Genomic DNA, 22,500 nt, shown 5'->3' with positions numbered 1-22,500 from the left:
TTTCAATGTGCGACAGCTGGGTGTTCGAGAAAGGAAAAATCGCATTAATCGCCATGTCCACTGACTCGTATCAAGAGCTCTATTTTGTGTTTGTCACAACTGGCCTCAGATGTCCCGTGAATAGCTCCTAATTGCATCGGTTGCTGGCCTTTTCCTATATCTTTTTAAAAGAAAACCAAGCGGAGAGAGAGAGAGAGAGAGAGAGAGAGAGAGAGAGAGAGAGAGAGAGAGAGAGAGAGAGAGAGAGAGAGAGAGAGAAAGCACTGGTAATTTAGTGATGAAATGTATATAAGCTCGTTTGTACAATATATATTTTTCGAAGTATATGGCAATGATCAAAATAGGATAACGAATTTCTTTTATTACGAAAATAGCCTGAATGAAAGAGAATTATTTTGACGTTAGTTGGTGTAGAATAGAATAAAAAGTGTCCCCCACAGACGTCAGTGTTACTTATTTTCAGTTAAGTTTACTTTCTTCTGTGATCATTCATTTGCTTTCCTATTACCGTACTTGTGTCTTGTTCGATGGGGTTTTTGGACATTCTTGATATCACTTCCCTTATTGGCAGTTCTGGGTTTTGCTTTATGATTTTCTCTCACCCTAAATATCGTCCTTAAAATTTCTCTCAGTGCCAAATATTAGCAGCAAAAAGTACACAATTACCTGTGAAAACACTTGTAGTGTGGCCCGTTCCCAACGCCAGACGTGTTATGGCATTGTACGTTATTTAATAGAAATCATGGGGAGTCAGAAATTACCGTATTTTTATGATCCTTATATACTGGTCAACTCGTTCTATTTTTTGCAAGAACGGTTAAAGCAATTGTAAACCCTATAGACAACAGAGAAATATAAAAGCTGCTGGAGGATGAACTAAACAGTTTTTCTCTTTCACTTTCGGTAATTGTTATCAGGTTCAAGACCAGCATGTTGAAGGAGATGAAGAGTCGCTCAGTAAGTTAATTTGATTAAGAGGTTCTCTATGGAAATCGAGAAGATATTGATATTGCTGTGTTGGAAGGGGAAAGGGCGAGGGGAAAATTGAGAGAATATGGAGAGAGAAATGCAGGAAAAGGTCATGGGAGAGGAGTAAAGTGTAGAAATGAAGGGAGGAGTAAAAGGAGAAGTGCGGAGCTTAGAGACTTAAAAAATTAACGATTGATTCAAATTTCCAGTTAGAGAGGTAAGCTATAGTAATACAAACAACTGTCGTAAGACAAACTAGTTTTGTGAATTTTTCAAATAAGATCGCAGTCATTTAACGTTAATTAATCAAATAACTTAAAAAAAATTTGTATAATAATGCTAAAGACTACCATGCAAGTGACTGATAGTCTTTGAATATGACAAAAATAGTTTCCAATAGTCGGTTAATGTTATAGATGACGAGCGAGTTTTAGTTAAAAAATCTAGACATGCGGAATGACATTATGAAAATAACACCAGATAATAACCTTGCTTTGTAGGCATAATAATGTACATACTTGATAAAAGTCTCCAGTTACATATAAGTCTGCTTAATATAAAATAACCCAGAAAAGACGTGTATACTCATGTACAGACAACCCTATATGTGTATATATATATATATATTATATATATATATATATATATATATATATATATATATATATATATATATATATATATATATATATATATATATATATATAGGGTGTGTCTGTACATGGGTATACGCGTCTTTTCTGGGGTCTTAAATATATATATATATATATCTATATATATATATATATAATATATATATATATATATATATATATATATATATATATATATATATTTATATTTATTTTATATATTATTATTTATATATATATATATATATATATATATATATATATATATATATATATATACTATATATATATATATATATATATATTTATATGATATATAATATTATATATATATATATATATAGTTATATATATATATATATATATATATATATATATAATATATATTTATATATTATATATATATATATATATATATATATATATATATATATATATATATTTATATATATATTATATATTTGATATATATACATATATATATATATATATTATATATATATATATATATATATATATATATATATATGTATATATATCCATTGAAGACGGAGCTGCAGGTTCTAGGTAACATCTCATCAGGGGAACCATAGGGCAAGGCATCAGTACTCAGGTACATTAAATAAATGTACCTGAGAGTACGCCTTGCCTTCCCTATGGTTCCCCTGATGATATGTAATATATATATATATATATAATATATATATATATATATATATATATATATATATATATATTTCTTATATTCTATATATATATATATATATATATATATATATATATATATATAGTATATATATATATATATATATATATATATATATATATATATATATATAATATATATATACATATGGTGTGTGTGTGTGGGTATACGTATCTTTTCTGGGTTCAGGCACATTGTCATCACGGGACTGATCATTTACCTCAGAAACAACATAAACATTGTATTGTCTGCATTAACATTACTCATATTTTCATCAACATCTGCATTAACAACAGTATTACCCCTATTATTACCAACATCCCCTGTTTCTTCTGCTGACTGTTATACCTCCAACCCCAGTATGCACAGAAATTGCATTATGCCGACACGAAGGGTTACCCAATAAAATCTTATTCCCCAAAGCAGCTCTTTTAATCATCAAACTTGTTCAACGAATTCTGTATCCTCAAGGGAAAAACAAATATCTAAAGAGCCAAAAATATTCAAATTGTCCGCCTGCACATCACAAACACTTTCTCTGGTAATCCTCAGCGGGTATTGAGAAAACAACAACCTATAAAAATCAAAATTTATTCGGTTAACAGACGCTCCGGTATCGATAAATATACACACAACTGAACTGGACGCTGTCCCTCTCACTACCGGTTTCGGCTCAATTACATCCTTCAACAAAGTTACATGAAGTCCATGACTGACCGGCTTTCACTCACACAATCCCCTTCATGAGCTATCTCACTCGAGTTATCAAAACCCTGAAATGTGGGACGAACACTATTCTTATTCAGAAACGGACAAGACCGCCAATAATGCTCAGAACAATTTACAGCAAATACAATATTTAACTCTGCAGAACTTCTTGATATGCCCTATCCTATGGCAATTAAAACAACTGAGCAGCCGTACTTGATCCACACACGCCCTGGCACCATTGAATTCGGCCACAGTGCCACTACAAGCAATATTACGTTCTCTATGAGGTTCTATTCTCCCGCAATATTATTAGAAACAATAGCTGAATCCCCATTCGGTGTTATATCAAAAGTTGTCCCTTCAGACAAAGCACTCCTAACCGGCGGGTAATTCGGCGTATTCTCTTGTACCTAAGAAATATTTAGGTCTCATCAGACGCAGAGTCTATGTTATTGACGCAACTAATAATTCCCTCATGTACCAACTCAGACCACCATAAAAGTCTCTGAAAATCATCTAAGGAAATACTGTCATGATTTACCCATTCAGACCCTCTCAACGTCTCTACTAAATCTGTTGCGGCTACACAAAGTTGAGAACTAAAATCAGCCAAAGACTGCTGACTATCCCTGGATTTATACTAAGCCTTTGCGCTCTTCAGGTCCTTAGCCATCCTTAGAAATCTTGGAGATTTGATCAGTATTGCAACTAGCAAAACGATGATCGTAGCAACGAAAATTCAAATCCCCAATCCCAAACTCTAACAGAGAATCAGCTAATTTAAACACCTCTCTTTCGTCTGCAATGCCGTTATCATTAAAATAACTATTAACGGATTAAGGGGCCGGGGACCCTCCCACCAATAAAAAAATACATTTCTGAATGGGGCTTTAAAGAATAATGATTCGTCATTGACTCTCAAACGTGTCACAACAACGCGCTGGTCCTTCAGAGATGATGCAACTAAGGCAGATTATGATTATGAGCAGATTAAGGAGGTACTTAAACATATTGTTAATGACATTGAAGAAAAAAGGTTTGTACGCTGTGAAGCAGAACGACTTTTATTAAAACAGATGAATCAGCTTGAAACAGGAATTTACACCACCTTCTGGAATGATATTCTTCAAAGAACAGATGCAACTAATAAAACTCTACAACACGCAAAACTTGATCTAAATACTGCTGTGGCATCACTGACTAGCTTGAAAGACTATGTTGCATCAAAGCGTGACTCCTCCCACACTTATGAAAAAGAAGGTGAACAGCTGTCTCAGTCTGGTTCAGCAAACTATAAGCAGACAGAATCTCGGCAGAAGCGCCGCAATGTGCGTCTTAGCCTATTGGATGATGGACATGCAGAGGAAGTACAAATCAACCCTTCTGAAAAATACATAACACAAAATTTCTTGCCTGCCATTGATCAGTTTATCTCTTCTCTCGACCAACGTCTGGAAGCTTACAAACAGATATCAAGTCAATTTAGTTTTATAGACATCTGCAAAAGCTTTAGCTTCAGACGAACTTCACGACACAGCAGAGCAAGTCGTCAGGTCATATCCAGATGACTAGGATATTACATGTAAGGAGGAACTGTGCCAGTTTGTAGCATTTGCTAATATATTCGCAGATGAGGAGCCAACAGATATCAGCACTGAGCTTTTCCTGTATAGACTTATATTGGACAAGGGTGTGCAGGACACTTTCCCAAACATAGAGGTAGCTCTACGAATATACCTTGTTTTGATGGTGTCAAACTGCAGTGAAGAGAGCTCTTTCTCAAAGCTAAAAGGAATTGAAAACAGATTACGGACATCCAAGAAACGTAAATAAGACTATAATGAGCCTCGAGTCAGGTATATTGCGTGAACTGGACTTCAACGAAATCATCCGTAAATTTGCAATAAAAAAAATCAAGAATAGCGTTGAGAAAGTAATCCTGGCTATACATTTAACTCCATAAGAAGGAATGAGCTATTATAATCATATGTGTTAGCTGCATTATTATTTTTATATACACAATTGTGTAAAAATGTAAATATGTGTAAAAATAAATATGGTAAGAACGACTAATGCTTATTTTATTTTGTGTTTATGCATATTAATAACATCAGAAGAATAGTCCCATTTTAGTATTTCCTAAATAAACCTGTCCTACTAATATATTAGTATTACTGTGTTTTGGCTACTAGATTAATTAGACTATTGTTTGTAGTGTATGCAATAGGAGTTGGAAAGGGGGCCTCCCACCAGCTTAATCCGGCCCTGCGCACACGACCAATGGAACGGACAAATTTTCGTCCTAATTCTTGATTTCTTTTTCATTAGCCACCTTGCTAAGACTTTGTATTTCCTGGAGACATAATGCAATTTTTTTTTTTTTTGGGGGGGGGAGGTTAGTCACAAGTATAAAAGGCTTATTTTAGAAAACAAAACTGTTTTCCAACTGGGGAAAAGAAAAGAAAGCTCAAGAATAAAAACAAAAAATAAATAAATAAACAAGTACTCAGTGAGATTCTCCTTTTTAACCAGTTATTTTTTAACAAATTCGTACCCAATTCACAAGCAAGTTATATCACAACATATTCATTACGCAATTCACAACAACGGAAAAGAAAATGGTACCCCAATCGCCGATGCGCACCGCTGGTCGCCATCATACAATTTCAGTTTCCCCTCGAAAACAGAAAACGGGACCCGAGCCAAGCGAATAAGAAAAAAAAAAAAAGAAAACAACGCTAAGATGAGTCATCCGCCTCCGACACTACTCTTCCCTAAGGTTCCTATTCCACTTCCCCTCACTCCCTCCAAGTACCCCTGCAGATCCCCTTTCGCCCCAATAACCAATGACGCGTATGAACGCACGACCGCAAGAGAGAGAGAAAAAGTAAATTGCAAGCATAATCATCTACCAGCCCACAGAGGCTGTGGCCTGCGTTACCATGCGAAAAATGCTGATTTAGCGACAAACCCAATGTGAGTGAGCAAATATACTCACACAGACACACACTCAAATCAAATGCTTTGTGATTTCACACAAAAAGAGAAAGAGTATTTGAACATTTACGTTCCTCAGTGTGTCACTCTCGTCCAAAAATGGAATTCTGCGTCATTATTATTCATTATTAACGCTCGAACTAGATAAAGAACAGCGTAATATTTTGCACCTTCCACAGATTATGCATAACTACCGGACGAAGATGGACCGAGAACGGACACCATCCATCTCACAAGAATCGCTGACCCAATATCGAATCCAAATGCCAACAACCACCTTCCCATTCAACACAAATATGAACAACCGACCGTTTTTTACAAATAATTGCGAAGGAACAAACTAACACCTGTCCAAAACGAAACTATCTACTTCGAAAACAACCTAGTTTAACCGCTGCCACCAAATGCTGAAGTGGGGGAATCCTCCCCCAATACAAGATACGGTATCGTAGCCAACCTGCAACCTCTAATCATCATACAAGACGACTGCAAAAATGAATTAAGGCACTAAATTAAACTCTAAACTAGGAAAATATACTTTATTCCTAAAAGAAAAACAAAATTCTAACTATCCGAAACTGCTAGATTTAAGAAGTCAACTGAAAAAGCAAGAAAAAAAAATTCTTTAGAACTCGTACATAGAAAACAGACTGTATCTGGGTAACGGAACAATTCCCACAAATGAACAGAAAAATGAGACATCCTTTCTCCAAAACTCCGACATTTATTCCACAATTTAAATTGTCAAATATCAAAAGTATTGTCTATCATTTTAACAAGTACACCATTAGGGCTTATCAAAACTGATAATAGCTGGGCTCAGAGGCCACAGAGTGACAAATCAACAGAGTTCCTGTCAGAAGGAAATATAACTCTTATTAGCACACATATGTCACTAATAAAATAATAATAAATTTCATAAACAGAACAGTAATACATTATATAAATGAGTCCACAAAGACAAACTGATAATAAAGCTAGTAAATAAGCCAGTGCAAATAATATGCTAAAAAGAAAAGTTCGCGTCATCGGGCACATAATAGAGAAGGATCCAATCAATATTATATATATATATATATAGATATATATATATATATATATATATATATATATATATATATATTATATATATATATATATATATATATATATATATATCTATAAGCAGATTAGTGGGGGAAAGTGCCGCTTACTTCTCTATGTCATTCTTAAAAGTTTTTTTGTGGTTTTCAAGCACTCTTCCTCTTCGCTCCAATCTTGGCGAGATAGTGCTTCAAAAATTATGTGAAAACTTCACAGAGGAGGTAAAACATGACGCACGAGCGAACAAACATTCTCATACGGCAACTGCCTTTAGATGACGTCACGATTATATAACAAGTTCGTTGCATAGAACAGATTGGGTCATAACACATAATTTATTTCATAATTCCTGATCTACAAACAATAGGATTTTCTACATGCTATATTTTTCCCCTTGATCCAAGAAGACAACCAACCTATTGTCTCTTTGACTTCGCCCTTAGTCCTCTGTGCTTTTGGGATGGGATCCTATTAACAGTCATGGGCTGTTGCGATGAGTATGGTAATTGTCCTTCATATTCAGGAAAAACATGGAGAAACGGTACTTACAGAAATCTCTCCCAGACCTCCCACAGAAGATTAATCTATTCCACAGGGGAATCCTCCATCAGTGGCATAAAGAAGATGAACGAGCCTTATGGGAAATAATCCAGAACAACATCTCCCTGATTGACAGCAGCGAACAGATCAACTTAGTCGTCTTCTAGATGAGTAAGAAGATATGCAGCCTTGTTATGAAAAATAACCCCAGCCCCTTGCCCCCGTAGGATCCCTTGAAGAGGATGTTATTTACAGATATACATACATGCCTAATCTGAGGATGCCTCACAACTTAAATCGGGATGACGTCGATGCACCTTTCCAAGAGGATATTCTCTCACGCTCAGGAAGGTATAATATACAAGGTGTCCATAAAGGTATTCCTTGATTAACAAAACTAATAACTTTAAAATTATTGTCGATATAACCATACAACTTTCACATTCTGTTGAGCAATTACTAAAGTTTCTGTTGTTTGCCAACAGATGCCACTGTGATCACTCTATTTGGCAGCTGAGTCAAGAATAGCAGAAATTATGTCATTGCAGGAGAAAGCCCTTTGCGTGTTATGGCACCATGAAACAAACTAATCTGTTTAAGTTCTACACAAGTTTATAAATGAGTATCGATGAGATCCAACAGATTTTTAAAACATTAAAGACTGGTAAAAAAGTTCACAGAGACTGGAAGTGTTAAAGACAGTAAAGAGAAGTGGTAGACCCAGTGTGAGTGATGCATCCATTGTTGCCGTGCCTGACACCATCCTGTGGAGTCTTAGAAAATTTGTTTGTCATGCTTCAATCGAACTATAGATGCCTCGGAGCATAGTACTTAAAGTGTTGCACAACACCTGTGAGTGCACGCAAACAAGGTTCAACGTGTTCAAGAATTAAACCCAAACTATCGAGATGTTGGAGAATACCTGACATGATATAGAATTTCACTTAGACATACTCCAGGCAACAAAGGGGGCACATATTGAAATTAATTAGTATTATAAAAAACTTTAGACATTGTTGTTGACATTGAAGAAAACCATTTACCTCTGCCTAACATGGTTTGTGTGTAATAAAGGTCTGAAGTCCAGGAAAGACTTTACAGACACCCTACATAACCGTGCAAAAACTGCACACGACAAAAGAATCTGCTGCTGTGACATTGTTGGGAACCTTGAAGTTATCGACCAAGCACCTGATATATGATGTCTGCAAATCCTAGAAGGGCTGCACATCTGGAGGAAGAAGCCCAGTATGAGTGTCACACTAGAAATCTTCCTCCTCCCCTCTGTCATCAGGAGAGCAACAGACAACTCCCTACCTTAACCATTACACCAAAGGGACCCTAACAGTGATACAAGCATTAGGTCTCACACTGAAGATGTTCCTCAAAATCCTGGTTCTCGCCCTGAAGATGGCCTAGCAGTATGCCCTTCGAGAAGACCTCCACCATCACCGATGAGAAGGAGGTTCCACCCACAGGGAGTACAGCCAATCAAAAGTTGTCCCCCTAACGACATCACACTCAACGTCACAAGCAGCTCCCCATGAAAAATCAGGTACGATACTCCTCAAGCCACATAATTGCAAAAAATAGCTCAAATCCCACCAAAGTAGCTCATTGCACACAGTGATCCTGTCCTGAGGATGGTCAAAACAAGGTGCCCAAAACATGTAGACATCCTTTAGAAACCTGATAGAAACACAAGAAATTCGGATTGACCCCCGACGACTACGGCCTGTTCCCGACCTACGAGAAACACAGGATTACCCTTTGCCGAGTCTTAGTCTGTCCTTGACCCACCGTCTTTAATAACACTAGCCTGAAATTCCATTAATCGCCGAAAGCATGATGAACATCAGACAGCTCCATAGAAATACTAGTGTGCCAGAGAAGCAAGTCAATAGAAGAGCCGAGAGAATTCTGTATAAAATCAATTCTGTAGATTCTGCCATTATGTTCAATAAAACGTGTTTGAAGGTCTGTTTCCAGCATACACCAATATCCGGCATGCAGACCCCATACCACAGCAACACCCCAGCTTGTGAAGATTTAGGAGGATCAGCCGCCTGCAGCAGGAACTAGCATCCAAAGAGCAAGAAAAAGCCATGATCACCAAAGAATGGATACAACTCTTCAAGGAATGGGATAAAATCCACAGTAGGAATCTTGTAATAGCCCCCTCGGATGTTGGGAACATAATGATGGTCCTAGCAGCAATGCCCTTCTCACACCTGAGCATCAATATCAGGACATCGTTGACTGCCTTAAGCATATGGAAGAGAAAGACCCCAAAGAAGCAGAAGACTATACAAGGGAAACAGATTGGACCAAATGGAGGTAGAATACGCCTGGCACAAGAACGTGACGGATGCATCAATATAACCACCTACACCAATCTCACAAAGAAGAAACCTTACAAAGACAAATTTAAGCAAGAATGTCCTGGAAATGTACATATTACCGATGCCCTTCAACCCCTCATCCTAGCCAAAGCCCTTGCAGACAGAGGAACTTATAGAAGTGACATTGTCATTCGCTGTCTACAGGATGCTTCTTTGGATTTGAGGGAGAATGAAGAAATCACCGTCAGGAGAGCTGCCAAGACCACAGCCCTAGTGCTAATCGAGACAACCGAAGATATATATAAAACAAACGAGTTCCTCACCAATGCCACTAAATTCCAATGTATAACCAAGAACCCTACCCTTTAGACAACATTAAACAGGACGCTAACAGGATCATAGAGACTATATCAATGCAGATACGAACACTTTACACCTACCTAGCATTTTTGAAGATTACAACCCTAGTTAAATGTACAGCAATGTGAAGACTCACAAGCAAGGAAACCCTCTAAGGCCTATCATTAGCTAAATACTAGCACCCACATACCACCTTGCAAAAAAACTTAATTCTATTCTCACCCCCTACATCCCCAGCACATACAGTTTGAAGTTGTCTGCAAGGTTCTTCCAAGCCCTGAGATCTGCACCCCTTGGAGATTATATTGCATCAATGGATGTAGAGCCATTGCTTACAAAAGTTCCTGTAGATTAAACCATCAGAATGATCCTTGAACACATTTACAGGGACCTCTCTGGGAGGATTTCTTGTCATGTTCAGAAAAGTACAGTTTGAAGTTATCAAGCACTCACCTGTGAATCCTAGAAGCTCTGCACATTGGGAGGGAGAAGACCAGTATGAGTGTCACATAGGAGACCTTCCTCCTCCACACCGCCATCAGGAGAGCAGCAAACAACTCCCTACCACAACCATTACATCAAAGGGACCCCGACAGTGATAGATGCATTAGCTCTCACCTTGAAGATGTCCTTCAAAATCCTGAAGGTGATCAAAGCACAGGCTCTTGCCCCGAGGACAACCTAGCAGTATGCCCTTCAAGAAGACCTCCACCACCGATGACAAGAATGAAGCTCCACCTATGGAGATGACAGCTAATCAAAAGCCGTCCCCCTAACGATATCACAAGTGATGCCACAAGCAGCGCCCAATGAAAAATAGGGTACCAGACTCCTCAAGCCACCATATTGCAATAAATAGCGTGAATCCAACCAAAGTAGCTTATTGCACACAGCGATCCCATCCTGATGATGGCCAAAACGACGTGGCCGAATCATATAAACATCCTTTAGAAACCTGAAAGAAACGTAAGAAATATAGGTAGACATCTGATAACTACAGGTTATTCCAAATTCAACAGATTGTTATGCCAACCTCCTTCAAACTGGCGATGTTGCAGAGCATCAGGGATCACACGGTCAACATCAGTTTTTTAAATTAAAATCTTTTTTGTAGTGTTTGGTAAGGAACCAGTTGATGAAAGGGTGTTCAATTGTAAATGTCTTGTTATATTGAAAAGACATTCCCATGTTTATAGCAGCACCTTCAACTAATCCTCTCACGTGCGATTCGTCACTTTTCAAAATAGTTTGCACACCGTTCCAATATATTCTGGGGTCTAAATTGAAACTATGAGCAGCCAAAGCACTGACCAGTACATGAAGACCGTAGCTCCACCCATGTTTCCTTGAACATACATCTAGTCCGCTACCACCCTCCCTATAGTAACAACCATTCCAATCATGTCGCGGAACCTTCTGAACACCGTTGTTTCTCTATTATTGCTCTGTGTAAAGGTTTTTGACAAAGTGTTGAATTTGGACTAAACTAACAACACCCGAAACAGCACTTCCGTGATGGCCTGTTATCTTCATAAGGGTGGAAGTCAGTCCACCGAAATATAGTCCTTAGCTTTAAACCAGAGTATTTTAATGGGCTCTTTATACTTGAGACGTATCCTGTTTTAACAGACGAATTTGTTTAAACACACATACACACACTCATACACACACACACACATATATATATATATATATATATATATATATATATATATATTATATATATATATATATATATATATATATATATATATATATATATATATATATATGTATGAGTGCGTGTATGTGTGTTTAAACAAATTCGTCTGTTAAAACAGGATACGTTCTCAAGTATAAACGAGCCCATTTAAAATACTCTTTGGTGTTTTAAAAGCTTAATAGGACTATATTTCGGTGGACTGACTTCCACCCTTATGAAGATAATAGCCCATCACGGAAGTGCTGTTTCGGGTGTTGTTAGTTTAGTCCAAATTCAACACTTTGTCAAAAACCTTTACACAGAGCAATAATAGAGAAACAACGGTGTTCAGAAGGTTCCGCGACATGATTGGAATGGTTGTTACTATAGGGAGGGTGGTAGCGGACTAGATGTATGTTCAAGGAAACAAGAACGCAAGGTGTTTCCGAGCTAACTCGCCTCTCTCTCTCTCTCTCTCTCTCTCTCTCGTCTCTCTCTCTCTCTCTCTCTCTGGCACGACTTGCCGCAAAAATCCCACTCAGGCAAGTTCGCCACACACAAACAATAGGAACATGAACAAGAATAAAAGGTTAAAGAAAATCCACAAAATATAAAAAGAGAAAAAAAAATAAGAAAGAAAAAAAAACTCGAAAATACACTTACATCTTCATATGATCGTAAACCGAATTCACATACACCGCAAACATGCGCGAACTGCGAAACACTTTTATGTGTCAAAAACTAAACTTTTCTCCCCCCCGTTTTTTTTCTTTTTTTATTTACACACCTTTATTCCGTAATCTCAAGAATTCAACTGACTTGGCTTGGGAGAGGAAGACTGTCTGAGGAACAGCTTCTCTCTGTCGAATCAGCAGTAATAACCCTGAGTTGCCTGTGACATGATTAATAACCCCTTCTCCTATCAAAATAAAACCGAAAACCCCCTATTTCTAACTGGCTCACCAGTCCCTTCGGAGCGTACCTACAGCTTGAAAAATATATAAAAAGCCTTTACCGCGGCCACCACTGTAGCCCCCCCTTATTCCCTAAACTACACAAACTGGGAACTCTTACCTGTTGCCAACGGTGCCCTGTCTGTAAGATGTCACGAGGCTTATTAAGACTGCATAAATATAAAAATATATTTATTTCCCAAAGCAATTGGTTGTACAAAGAACAAAAAATGATTAACAAGTCATAATGGCATAAACACCCAAATCTACCCATAAAGAAACCAGTAAGATAACATTCTACCCTCCTGACTAAGGTTACAATCTCAAACCCCAAAAAGTCATATTGTCCAGTATTAGTCAGTTAGAGGATCCCGTTTCTAATCAACCATGGAATCGGACCCATCTGTAATAAAGATAATAGTTATATAGACACGGAAATTTCTCCTCATCGTCTGTGTGCAAAAGTTGAGTATAACAAAAGATCAATCGATCAAAAGCAACAGCAGTTGCGTTGTTTCAACTGCAATAAACCAGGACATCCAAAGAAATTGTGTAGGGTTAAAAATTGTGGAATGTGTAAAAGTACTGAGCATTATTGGCAGTCTTGTCCGTCTCAGATACGGAGAGATGCCAGGCCTGCACCTTAAGGTTCTGGTAATTATAATGTGAGAACTTCCCAGTTAGGTCAAACCAGAGGGCAAAGGGATCGGCGAAATTTTTGGAAGCCCGATCAACAAAAAGGGTACAGGTGATTGGTACATGCCATTGTGGTCTCGTGGGGGACGCCCCAGAGCCCAAGCCTATAGTCTATGGAACAGTAGGGGATGTGGATATCCCAATTTTCATAGACACCGGGACATCAATAAATCTAATGGACTATAATTTGTATCAATCCATGTTCTCCAATTACCCTTTGCAGCCCTCTACGGAGACGGTGTGTGATGTGCAAGCCCATAGATTAAACACCCTGGGTTGTGTACAAATAAGGATTGCTCACTGTGACAGAGTGTTAACAGAACCTTTTTTGGTAATAAAAGGAATTGCCTTAGGTAATAAAATCTTGTTGGGTCATCCTGCTTGTAGAAGACACAAGATTTCATTCCATGCGGGTGTGTAATGGGATAACAATCGGGAAAATGAAGGAAAAAATTACCTCATACCATATGAGGACGTGAAAAGAATGGAGGACATGGAGGAGGTTATTGAAAGAGGAGAGGTGCTCGGTGGTATTAATGGCGGTGATAGGAGTGTTATGGGAAAGGTAATGTTAACACAGTTGGTGATCTGGGAGAAGATTACGGGGGTTGTTCCTATCAGAGTTCATAGTGGTAACAATGATACTAACAATACTGGTGATGATACTAATATGGATGTTATTTCTGATACTAACAATACTGGGGATAATACTGAGGGTGGTAATTTGTATGGGGCGATGGCAAGGGGATATACTAACCACAAATATAGAGGTGTTTTATTTGAAGATATTATGTTACTACCAGGTTCAAAGGTTATGGTAAAAGTTAAATTGAAGGAAATGAGAAAACCCACAGATGTGTGTGTTATTGAAAACAGTGAAAATCTCAGAGGAGTTGTTAGCACGGCATCGGTGAACAGTATATCCAAGAATGGGGTTACGTGGGTGGAGCTATTAAACTGTAATGATACAGCTAGGAGATACCAGAAAAATACATATATAGTGACTTCAAGATTGGAATTGTGATAGTGGTTCTGTGGCTATCGTAGAGGGGAAACCTGAGTTTTCGGAGGCAGAAATACAATCAAGGAAACAAACATTTTGTGAACATTTGGCTAATGCGGATTATAGCGAACACGTTGAAGCGATAAGCGGGCTCTTGGCGGAATTTGGGGATACGGTAGCCTTGCAAGGTGATAAATTGGGGTTGACTAATGTGTTAGAGCATAAGGTAAATTTGAAGAGCAACTCAAAACCTATTTATATTCCTGCATATCGCATACCTTTCAAAATCAGAGAACAGGTAGAGAAAGAAGTTACTAGATGGGAAGAAGAAGGAATCATTAGACCCAGTGTGTCTCCTTACAACTTTCCCTTGTTAGCGGTACCTAAGAAAGACGGTTCGGTCCGTGTATGCGTCGATTTTAGACGTTTAAATGAGAAAACGATCCCTGACCGCTACCCAGTCGCGTGCATACCAGATCTTTTTGTCGAAATTGGGGGACATAATATTTATAGCTCAATTGATTTAGCGCAAGGTTTCTTACAGGTCCCTCTCAGTGAGAGTAGCAAGAAATATACCGCCTTTTCAGTGCCCAAGGGACACTATGAATTTACGCGAATGCCTTTCGGTTTATTGGGCAGTCCGATGACTTTTACCAGGTTGGTGAACACAGTTTTGCACGGGTTATTGGGCAAAAATGTTTTTGTGTATATGGATGACATCCTGATCGCAACAGACACGATCGCACAACACCTGGAAGTGCTTACAGAAGTACTTAGGAGGCTTAGATTAGCGGGGTTGAAAATCAAGCTAGCCAAGTGTTCGTTCTTGAAAAAGCAGAGCACATATCTAGGTCACGTCATATATAAGGAAGGGGTTAGAGTAAATGACGATAAAGTCAAAGCAATAGCGAATTTTCGCACCCCCAGATCAAAGAAAGAGATTAAGTCATTCCTGGGTATCGCCGGTTTCTTCAGGAGGTTCGTAAAAGGGTTTTCTAACATAGCAGCTCCCTAACTGATGTGTTGCGGGAAGACGTTCAATTTCAATGGAAGGAACCCCAGGCGGAGAGTTTTCAAAAGCTTAAAGATGCACTAATGAATCCCCAGGTTTTGAAGTTTCCAGATTTTTATGCAAAAGTTTGATGGGAAATTTCATCCTATAGCTTTTTATAGCAGGAAGTTCAGGATAAAAGGCAGCAACGAGAAGTCCATGGCCACCATAGATAAGGAAGCCTTTGCAATAGTGTCGAGCTTAGTTCATTTTAAAATGTTACTGATGGGGAATAAAGTAGAAGTCCTTACAGATCACAAACCATTACTCGATCTTTTTAATAAACCCGATTTGTCTCCCAAAAGAGCTCGATGGTTTCTAACTATCATAGATTTTGATGCAAAGCTCAAATATATAGAGGGCAAATTTAATGTTGTTGCAGATTCTCTCAGCAGGAGTTTTCATGACGCGGAAGGTTTCCAAGTCGCGCAGGTCACTAACGAAGCCATACAATGGGATATACCTCTCATAGAGCTAAGGCAAGATGAAGACGAGGTTTTAGCAGATGCGAAAGCATTTCTGAGAGGGGAATTAGTCAAGAAACGTTATAGCTTGCCTTTTTCGAGTTTGGAGTTAGAAGGAAATCTGTTGGTTAGGAAAATTAAATATAAGTTGAGAACCAGTGAAAGTAAAGGAGATACGACACAGATCGTAATTCCGAAAGTCCTAATTCCAGTGGTTTTAGATATAGTTCATTGCAGGTTCGGTAGTCCTCACTTGGGAAAAGAAAAAACTTATGATGAGGTTCGGGCTAAATACATTTGGAAAAATATGGTAAAGATGTGGAAAAATTTCGTAAGGAAAAAAAATTATGCGGTGTGCAACGCATGTAAGCCTGCTAGGACAACGTCATGCAAATTAGGATCGTATCCTATACCGAGTAGACCTTTTCAGAGAATACATATGGATGTCTTAGGGAATTTTTGTGAGTCTAGATATGCGAGCAAGTACTTGCTAGTGATAATAGATGAACTTACAAGGATAGTAGAAATTTTCCCACTTAAGCATAAAACGGCCGAAGAAGTAGCCATAGCATTTTTCAATGGTATCGTTTGCAGATATGGTTCACCCGAAGTTCTATTAACCGACAATGGGAGGGAATTTGTGAACAAAACCTTGGAGTGTTTAGCTGAATTCATGGGAATACAGAAAGTAACAATTATTCCATACAGACCCGAGGCTAACGGGTTGTGCGAACGAGCAAGCAGGAAAGTGCTCGAAGCGCTCAGAAAAACGGTAGGTGGTAATGATAGAAATTGGGACAGATATATTAACGTTGTTAGACATAGCATTAACACCATGGTTAGCGATTCAATTAAAATGTCCCCTTTTGAAGCTTTGTTTGGTTATCCAGCGCGAGGCACATTTGATTTGTTAACTACGCCTCACCAGGGGGAGGATATGGTTGAAGCGCTGATATCCACAGCGAGAGAGAGACACGCATGTCTCAGCCATAATCTCGAGTCCACAACCAGAGATATGGTTCAGAAGAGTATTAATAATAATAATAATAATAATAATAATAATATGTTTTATTTCAGCTCGGGGCCATATACATTGAGTATACAAGATACAGACAGTAACATACACAATCTACATACATGAGATATGATAAAATAGAAAAAGAAAATGAATAATCGGCACTTATCCATAATATAGCTGAGGTAGCATAAAAGCTAGTAATCATCATACTGGTAATAACAGTAATAATATTGGTGAGAAAAAAAAATGCATTGCGAGTAATAACAGTTGGAGGTGCACATATTATATAACTCAAATTTCAACTAGAGACCTTAGGTGGTTACAGTAGTCAGGTCCAGAGGGCTTAATACATAAATTAAATGTAAATAAAACTTTAACTTGATAGGAATCACAGTAATAATGAAAAATTAAAATATCAGCTATAAATGTAATAATGACAAAAAACTGCAGATGACATCTTGCCAATACAGAGATTAAGTCCTTTAGGGGACAAAAGGCCTCATTTTCCCATCTTTCCCACAATTTAGATCTTCTTCTTGCTTCACTCCTTAGGATGCTTTGTATGAGCGAGTTGCTGCTGTTTCTCACTCGGGTTACCAGACTGGACATTGTTCGCCTAACAATGATTTTTAAATTGTCCAGGTGGTTTTCAATGAACATCTGTGTGGCGGAGTGGTAGCGGGGAGTGTTTGTGAGGCGTCTCAGAATGTCATTGTGCACAACAGTGATGCGTCTCAACGAAGGTCTCTTGGTATAGTTCGTCCAGAGGGAACACCCATAGATACTGTAGCAGTACGACGCGGAATAGAAGCAGTTTCACGTCTCGGTGACAGAAGGCAAACCTCCTTGCAATCATGTTGCCAGCTGCACATAGTTTACGACGCCTCTGTTCAATGTCTGCCGTATATCTTTTAGGTCGTCGGTGATAATGTGACCCAAATACGGAAATTCGTGCACAAATTCCAGCCGATGGTTTCCGAGGAAAATTTGAGGTTCTGCAATATGCTTAAGCGATCTCGGGAGCAGCGACATACACTGGGTCTTGGTTTCGTTGTAGATTATATCAAATTCCTCTGCATATTGGCGGCAGGTGTCGATGAGTCGTTGGAGGGCCCACTTGCACTGATGGGGAAATCAGAACCATATCGTCGGCGTAACAGAGGTTGTTTATAGTTGTTTCATTGACGGTGCATCCGATTGGGAGCGAGTTCAGTTTGACATTCAAGTCATCTGTGTACGTATTAAACAGGTAAGGAGAGAGAATGCCCCCTTGCCGGAGCCCGTTTAGGGAGCCGAAGGTGTAAGTAACACGTTACCCCATTTGACACAGAATTGCTGTGTGGAGAACCAGCAATGTAAAATGCCAATTAGTACAGGGGTGTGCCCCTTTTATGCAGCTTCAGGAAGAGCTTCAGGTAGTTTACTCTGTCAAATGCTTTTCTCACATCTACAAAACAAAGGAAAATAGGAGAGGCTGATGATAGGTAGTAATTAAGCAATTCTTTCAGTATGTAGATGCAGGTGTCGGTTGAGTGGTTGCTTTAAAACCCGAACTGGTTGTCAGTGGTGTGTAAAAAGGGGAGAAGTCTAACTAGAAGAACAGACTCAAGTATCTTCGATGCGATCGTTGTGATTGCAATCGGCCGGTAGTTGCCAGGGTCAGCTGCATCCTTTAGCTGTTTTTGATTAATGGTATCAAGTGAACTAAGAGTAGGAGTCTGGAAGAAACCGGTGAATTATGCACGCATTGAATAGGGCAGCTAGCAAAATGTAAATTATCGGATGGCAGAGTTTGAAGGCCTCTGCAGGAAGACCATCACAGCCGGGCGATTTATTATTAGGTAGGCTGTTTATGGCATCGCTGATGTTACCTGGCGTAATACGGTCTGCAAAATGAAATTGAATGTTGTCAGTAAGGAGGTTATCTACCATCCCTTCGGGAATCTTGATTCATTTATGCAATTCAGGATATTGTTGAAGTGATCGCCCCACATACTTGCAATAGCTTCGTCTCCGACTGCTTCCCCTACTCTCTGTGATAGCTTTTTAGTTTTGGGATTTAAAGACTGGATATCTTTCCAAAGACGAGGATAATCACCAGATTCTAAGTTTCTAGACATTGCATCGGCTCTTAGTTGTTTTTCATTTAGCCTGCAGTGCTTAAGAGCAAGTTTGAACTGCGCTCTCGCCTGTCTCATTAGCAATGCAGTGTGCCCTTCCCTGGGGCTACCATTTTGCCTCCACAGTAAAAACAATTTCATTTCGTGTGTAATGTATACAGATCTTTAACCAAGTCATTACATCAGGTATATTACGAGAATTACCTTGACGAAATCTGTAGGCAGTCCTGCCCGAAGCAAGCAAAGCGGAGATTATGTTCGAATAGAATTCATTCAGATCCCTACTTGTGGTGGTCATTTCTACAATTTGTGTTAGTACAAAGTAAGGCGTCTGCCGTTGAACTATTGACCGCAACCTGGTTTCCGTTGGTCGCCCTAAAGTCTCTGGTTTTCTGTTGGTTTTTAAAATCCCAGTTTACCGCTGGTGGTCGATCAGTTAGGGGGTTCACGGTAGGGAGGGTGGGGTTCTAGAATGACACCTGTAATGGGATGTGATCGTAGCCCGTTGCAAGATCATAGCGAATATTGCAGGTCATAATTAGAATCCATTGAAAGTTGTGGCGAGATTGTGATGCAGGGGTGTTCCCCAGCCAGGAAGTTGTTAACATAGCGTCCGCTCTATTATGTACATATGAATAGGAGGAGGGAGGGAGGAGCATTACATCGCTAATTTGGAGAGCATGATTTTGACAGAAGCGAGTAAGTTCATTATAAAATTGTTTTGTGGGGTGAGAATTAAGGTCCCCGATTATACAAAATATGATCAGCAGGAGAATCATGAATAATACTGTGTAATTCCCCTAGGATCATGCAGTAATGATCAAAATTATTGTTATTTTCCATGGCATATAAACATTAATAATTAGGATAATCGAGTTCCCTACTGTCACTTGAAGCCCCAGCAATCTGTCACTCCTGTAGGTCATCACCTTTATCGTTTGTCTAACGATTTGTGCCACAGGAAAGAAAGGCCTCCTTTCGGGGCGACCGGCTAGGATTTTGATCTGTAACTGCATCGATGAAGTCGAGAAGGTTCTGTAGTCTTCATGAATTGAATCGCATATGCAAGGTCATGTGGCCAGAGGAGCGTTTCTTGCAGTGCAATAATGCCTTTGAAGTTTTTGCAGAAACATGTTTAGAAGAGGAATGTTCCGCTTGAGGCCAAAGATATTCCAAGAGATTATGTTTAATGTATCCATGACTACTCACGAAGATGGGAGATGAATGCGCTGATCATTTGGGTGGATTGGGGTGGTTAGCCAGGGGAGTGGGCAGTCACTCGCCGTGGGTGGGGGGTTGGCTGGCACTTTGCGGTGGAAATGACCCCGGTTGGAGTGTCAGTAAGTTCCCCTGGGGGTGGTTGATCCCGGATTAGTCTGTATCTTGAACTAAGAATATTAGGACCGAAATTCTCGCCTTTAAGAACGTCGAGGTGTTGAAATAGGCAGGTAATCCTGTAAGCCACTTTATGTTTAATCCTGCATGGGATTTCTGAGAGATGAGTGGTCAGAGCCAGTGAGAAACTTGACTCTCTCACTATGGCATCCAGCGTCACCGATGAGCGCAGATTGTGAATTACTACGTGGCATCTCTTCTCAGGTGTCGGGTGAGGGTGAAACACGAATGTTGGGCTCCGGTCCAGCGGCCAAACGGGAGGTTCTTCTCTTCTTTCTGCTTGTTTGTATCTGCCAGCCGCCAGACCCCTCATGATCAGTTTCATCTGCATCTACGATGGGGGTTGGGGGGGAGAGATAGGGTGGGGAGGATTACGAGGGCTAGTAATCATCACCTGGGGATATATCTTCCACCAGAGGCACTGGGGAGGGAGAAGAGTTTTGGGGGTCAACAGTCCCCTCGGAACGGGGCACTTCCGTGTTGCTGAGGCGAGGAAAAACTGGATGCCGCATTCGTAGTAGTCTGGTGGCTATCTGTGCGATTGTCTATCGATCCCCCTGCACTCCTTTGATCGTCATCCCAGATCCGTGTTGAGGTTATTTGATTCCAACCTTTTTTAAGGCATGATTTATTTATTTCCTGTAGTCCTTGATCACGTCCCCAGATTCTTGATAAATTATCTTTGTCTCCTCAATTTTTTCAGAGTTTTTTCCAATTATTTCTGAGAGAGATTTTACTGTTTTGAAGGCATTTTCTGCAGTGTGGTACACCGCAGGTAGGTTGCTTAGGTCAGCAGGGCCCTTTGGCCCAGGCAGGTTGTAAGGGTCATCGGCGTATATTTCCACCGAGCAGGTCCTTAGCCACTTAGTGATATACGATATTTTTTTGTGAGAGGACAAGTTCTTCGCGGATCGCTCCTGAGAATGCTCTCTGGTATCAGATCTTTGCATTTCGTATATGCAACGTTGATTTCCTCATCGGAGAAGGCATCGCCTGACAGATTGTATAGCGGACTCGACGTCGGAACGGCTCAATTGGTATTGAATAAAGAAAAAGACAATTGTTCGCGAGTACGGAACTTGTGTAAGGGGCACAAGGCACGGTAGGTGCCAGGGTCACTTGCGCAACAAGGTTGGAGGTTGGTCGGGTGACATTTTTGCGGTAAGGGAGGGTCAAGCACTAACACATACACTGCATTCTTTTACCCCATTTCCCATTTCCCAGGACCAATAGGCCTCGAGAAGCTGTGATTTGAAAGATTTCTAAGGCACTGATTGGAGCAGAAAGAATATTAGAATATCTGCCGTTGCACAACACTCTCCGGCTTACACGCCGGGTATTACGTGGAGACACTATTAACACATTGCTTACTATAAGAGGTATAGTCACCAATGGCGAAAAACCCTTCTTTTCTGTGAAGAAACGCGAGAGAGACCTCCAACACGTCCGCACCCCACACAATCAGTATTAGTAAATCATCTGATCCCAAGATCAATGTCGGTGATAAGGTATTTTTAAAACTTAACGTGAGAAATGAGTTAAATTACAAACTAGGCCCGAAGTTTGAAGGGCTGTTTAAAGTCATTGAAGAGAAAATTGGAAATAGGTTTGTAGTTTTAAATGAACGAACAGGTCAGTCGAGGCTAACACATATCTCGAAATTGAAAAGAATTGGTTGTGGCAATTAATATATGATCGCGCAATTGCATTCATTTTTCCTTTTTTTTTTTTCTTTTCTTGTTATCTGTTTTTGTAATTTGATGACAGAATGGCTTCGCA

This window comes from Macrobrachium nipponense, chromosome 44, assembly GCF_015104395.2.
Source record: "Macrobrachium nipponense isolate FS-2020 chromosome 44, ASM1510439v2, whole genome shotgun sequence".
NCBI classification, from domain to species: Eukaryota; Metazoa; Arthropoda; class Malacostraca; order Decapoda; family Palaemonidae; genus Macrobrachium; species Macrobrachium nipponense.
Note: the sequence above shows the minus strand (reverse complement) of the source record.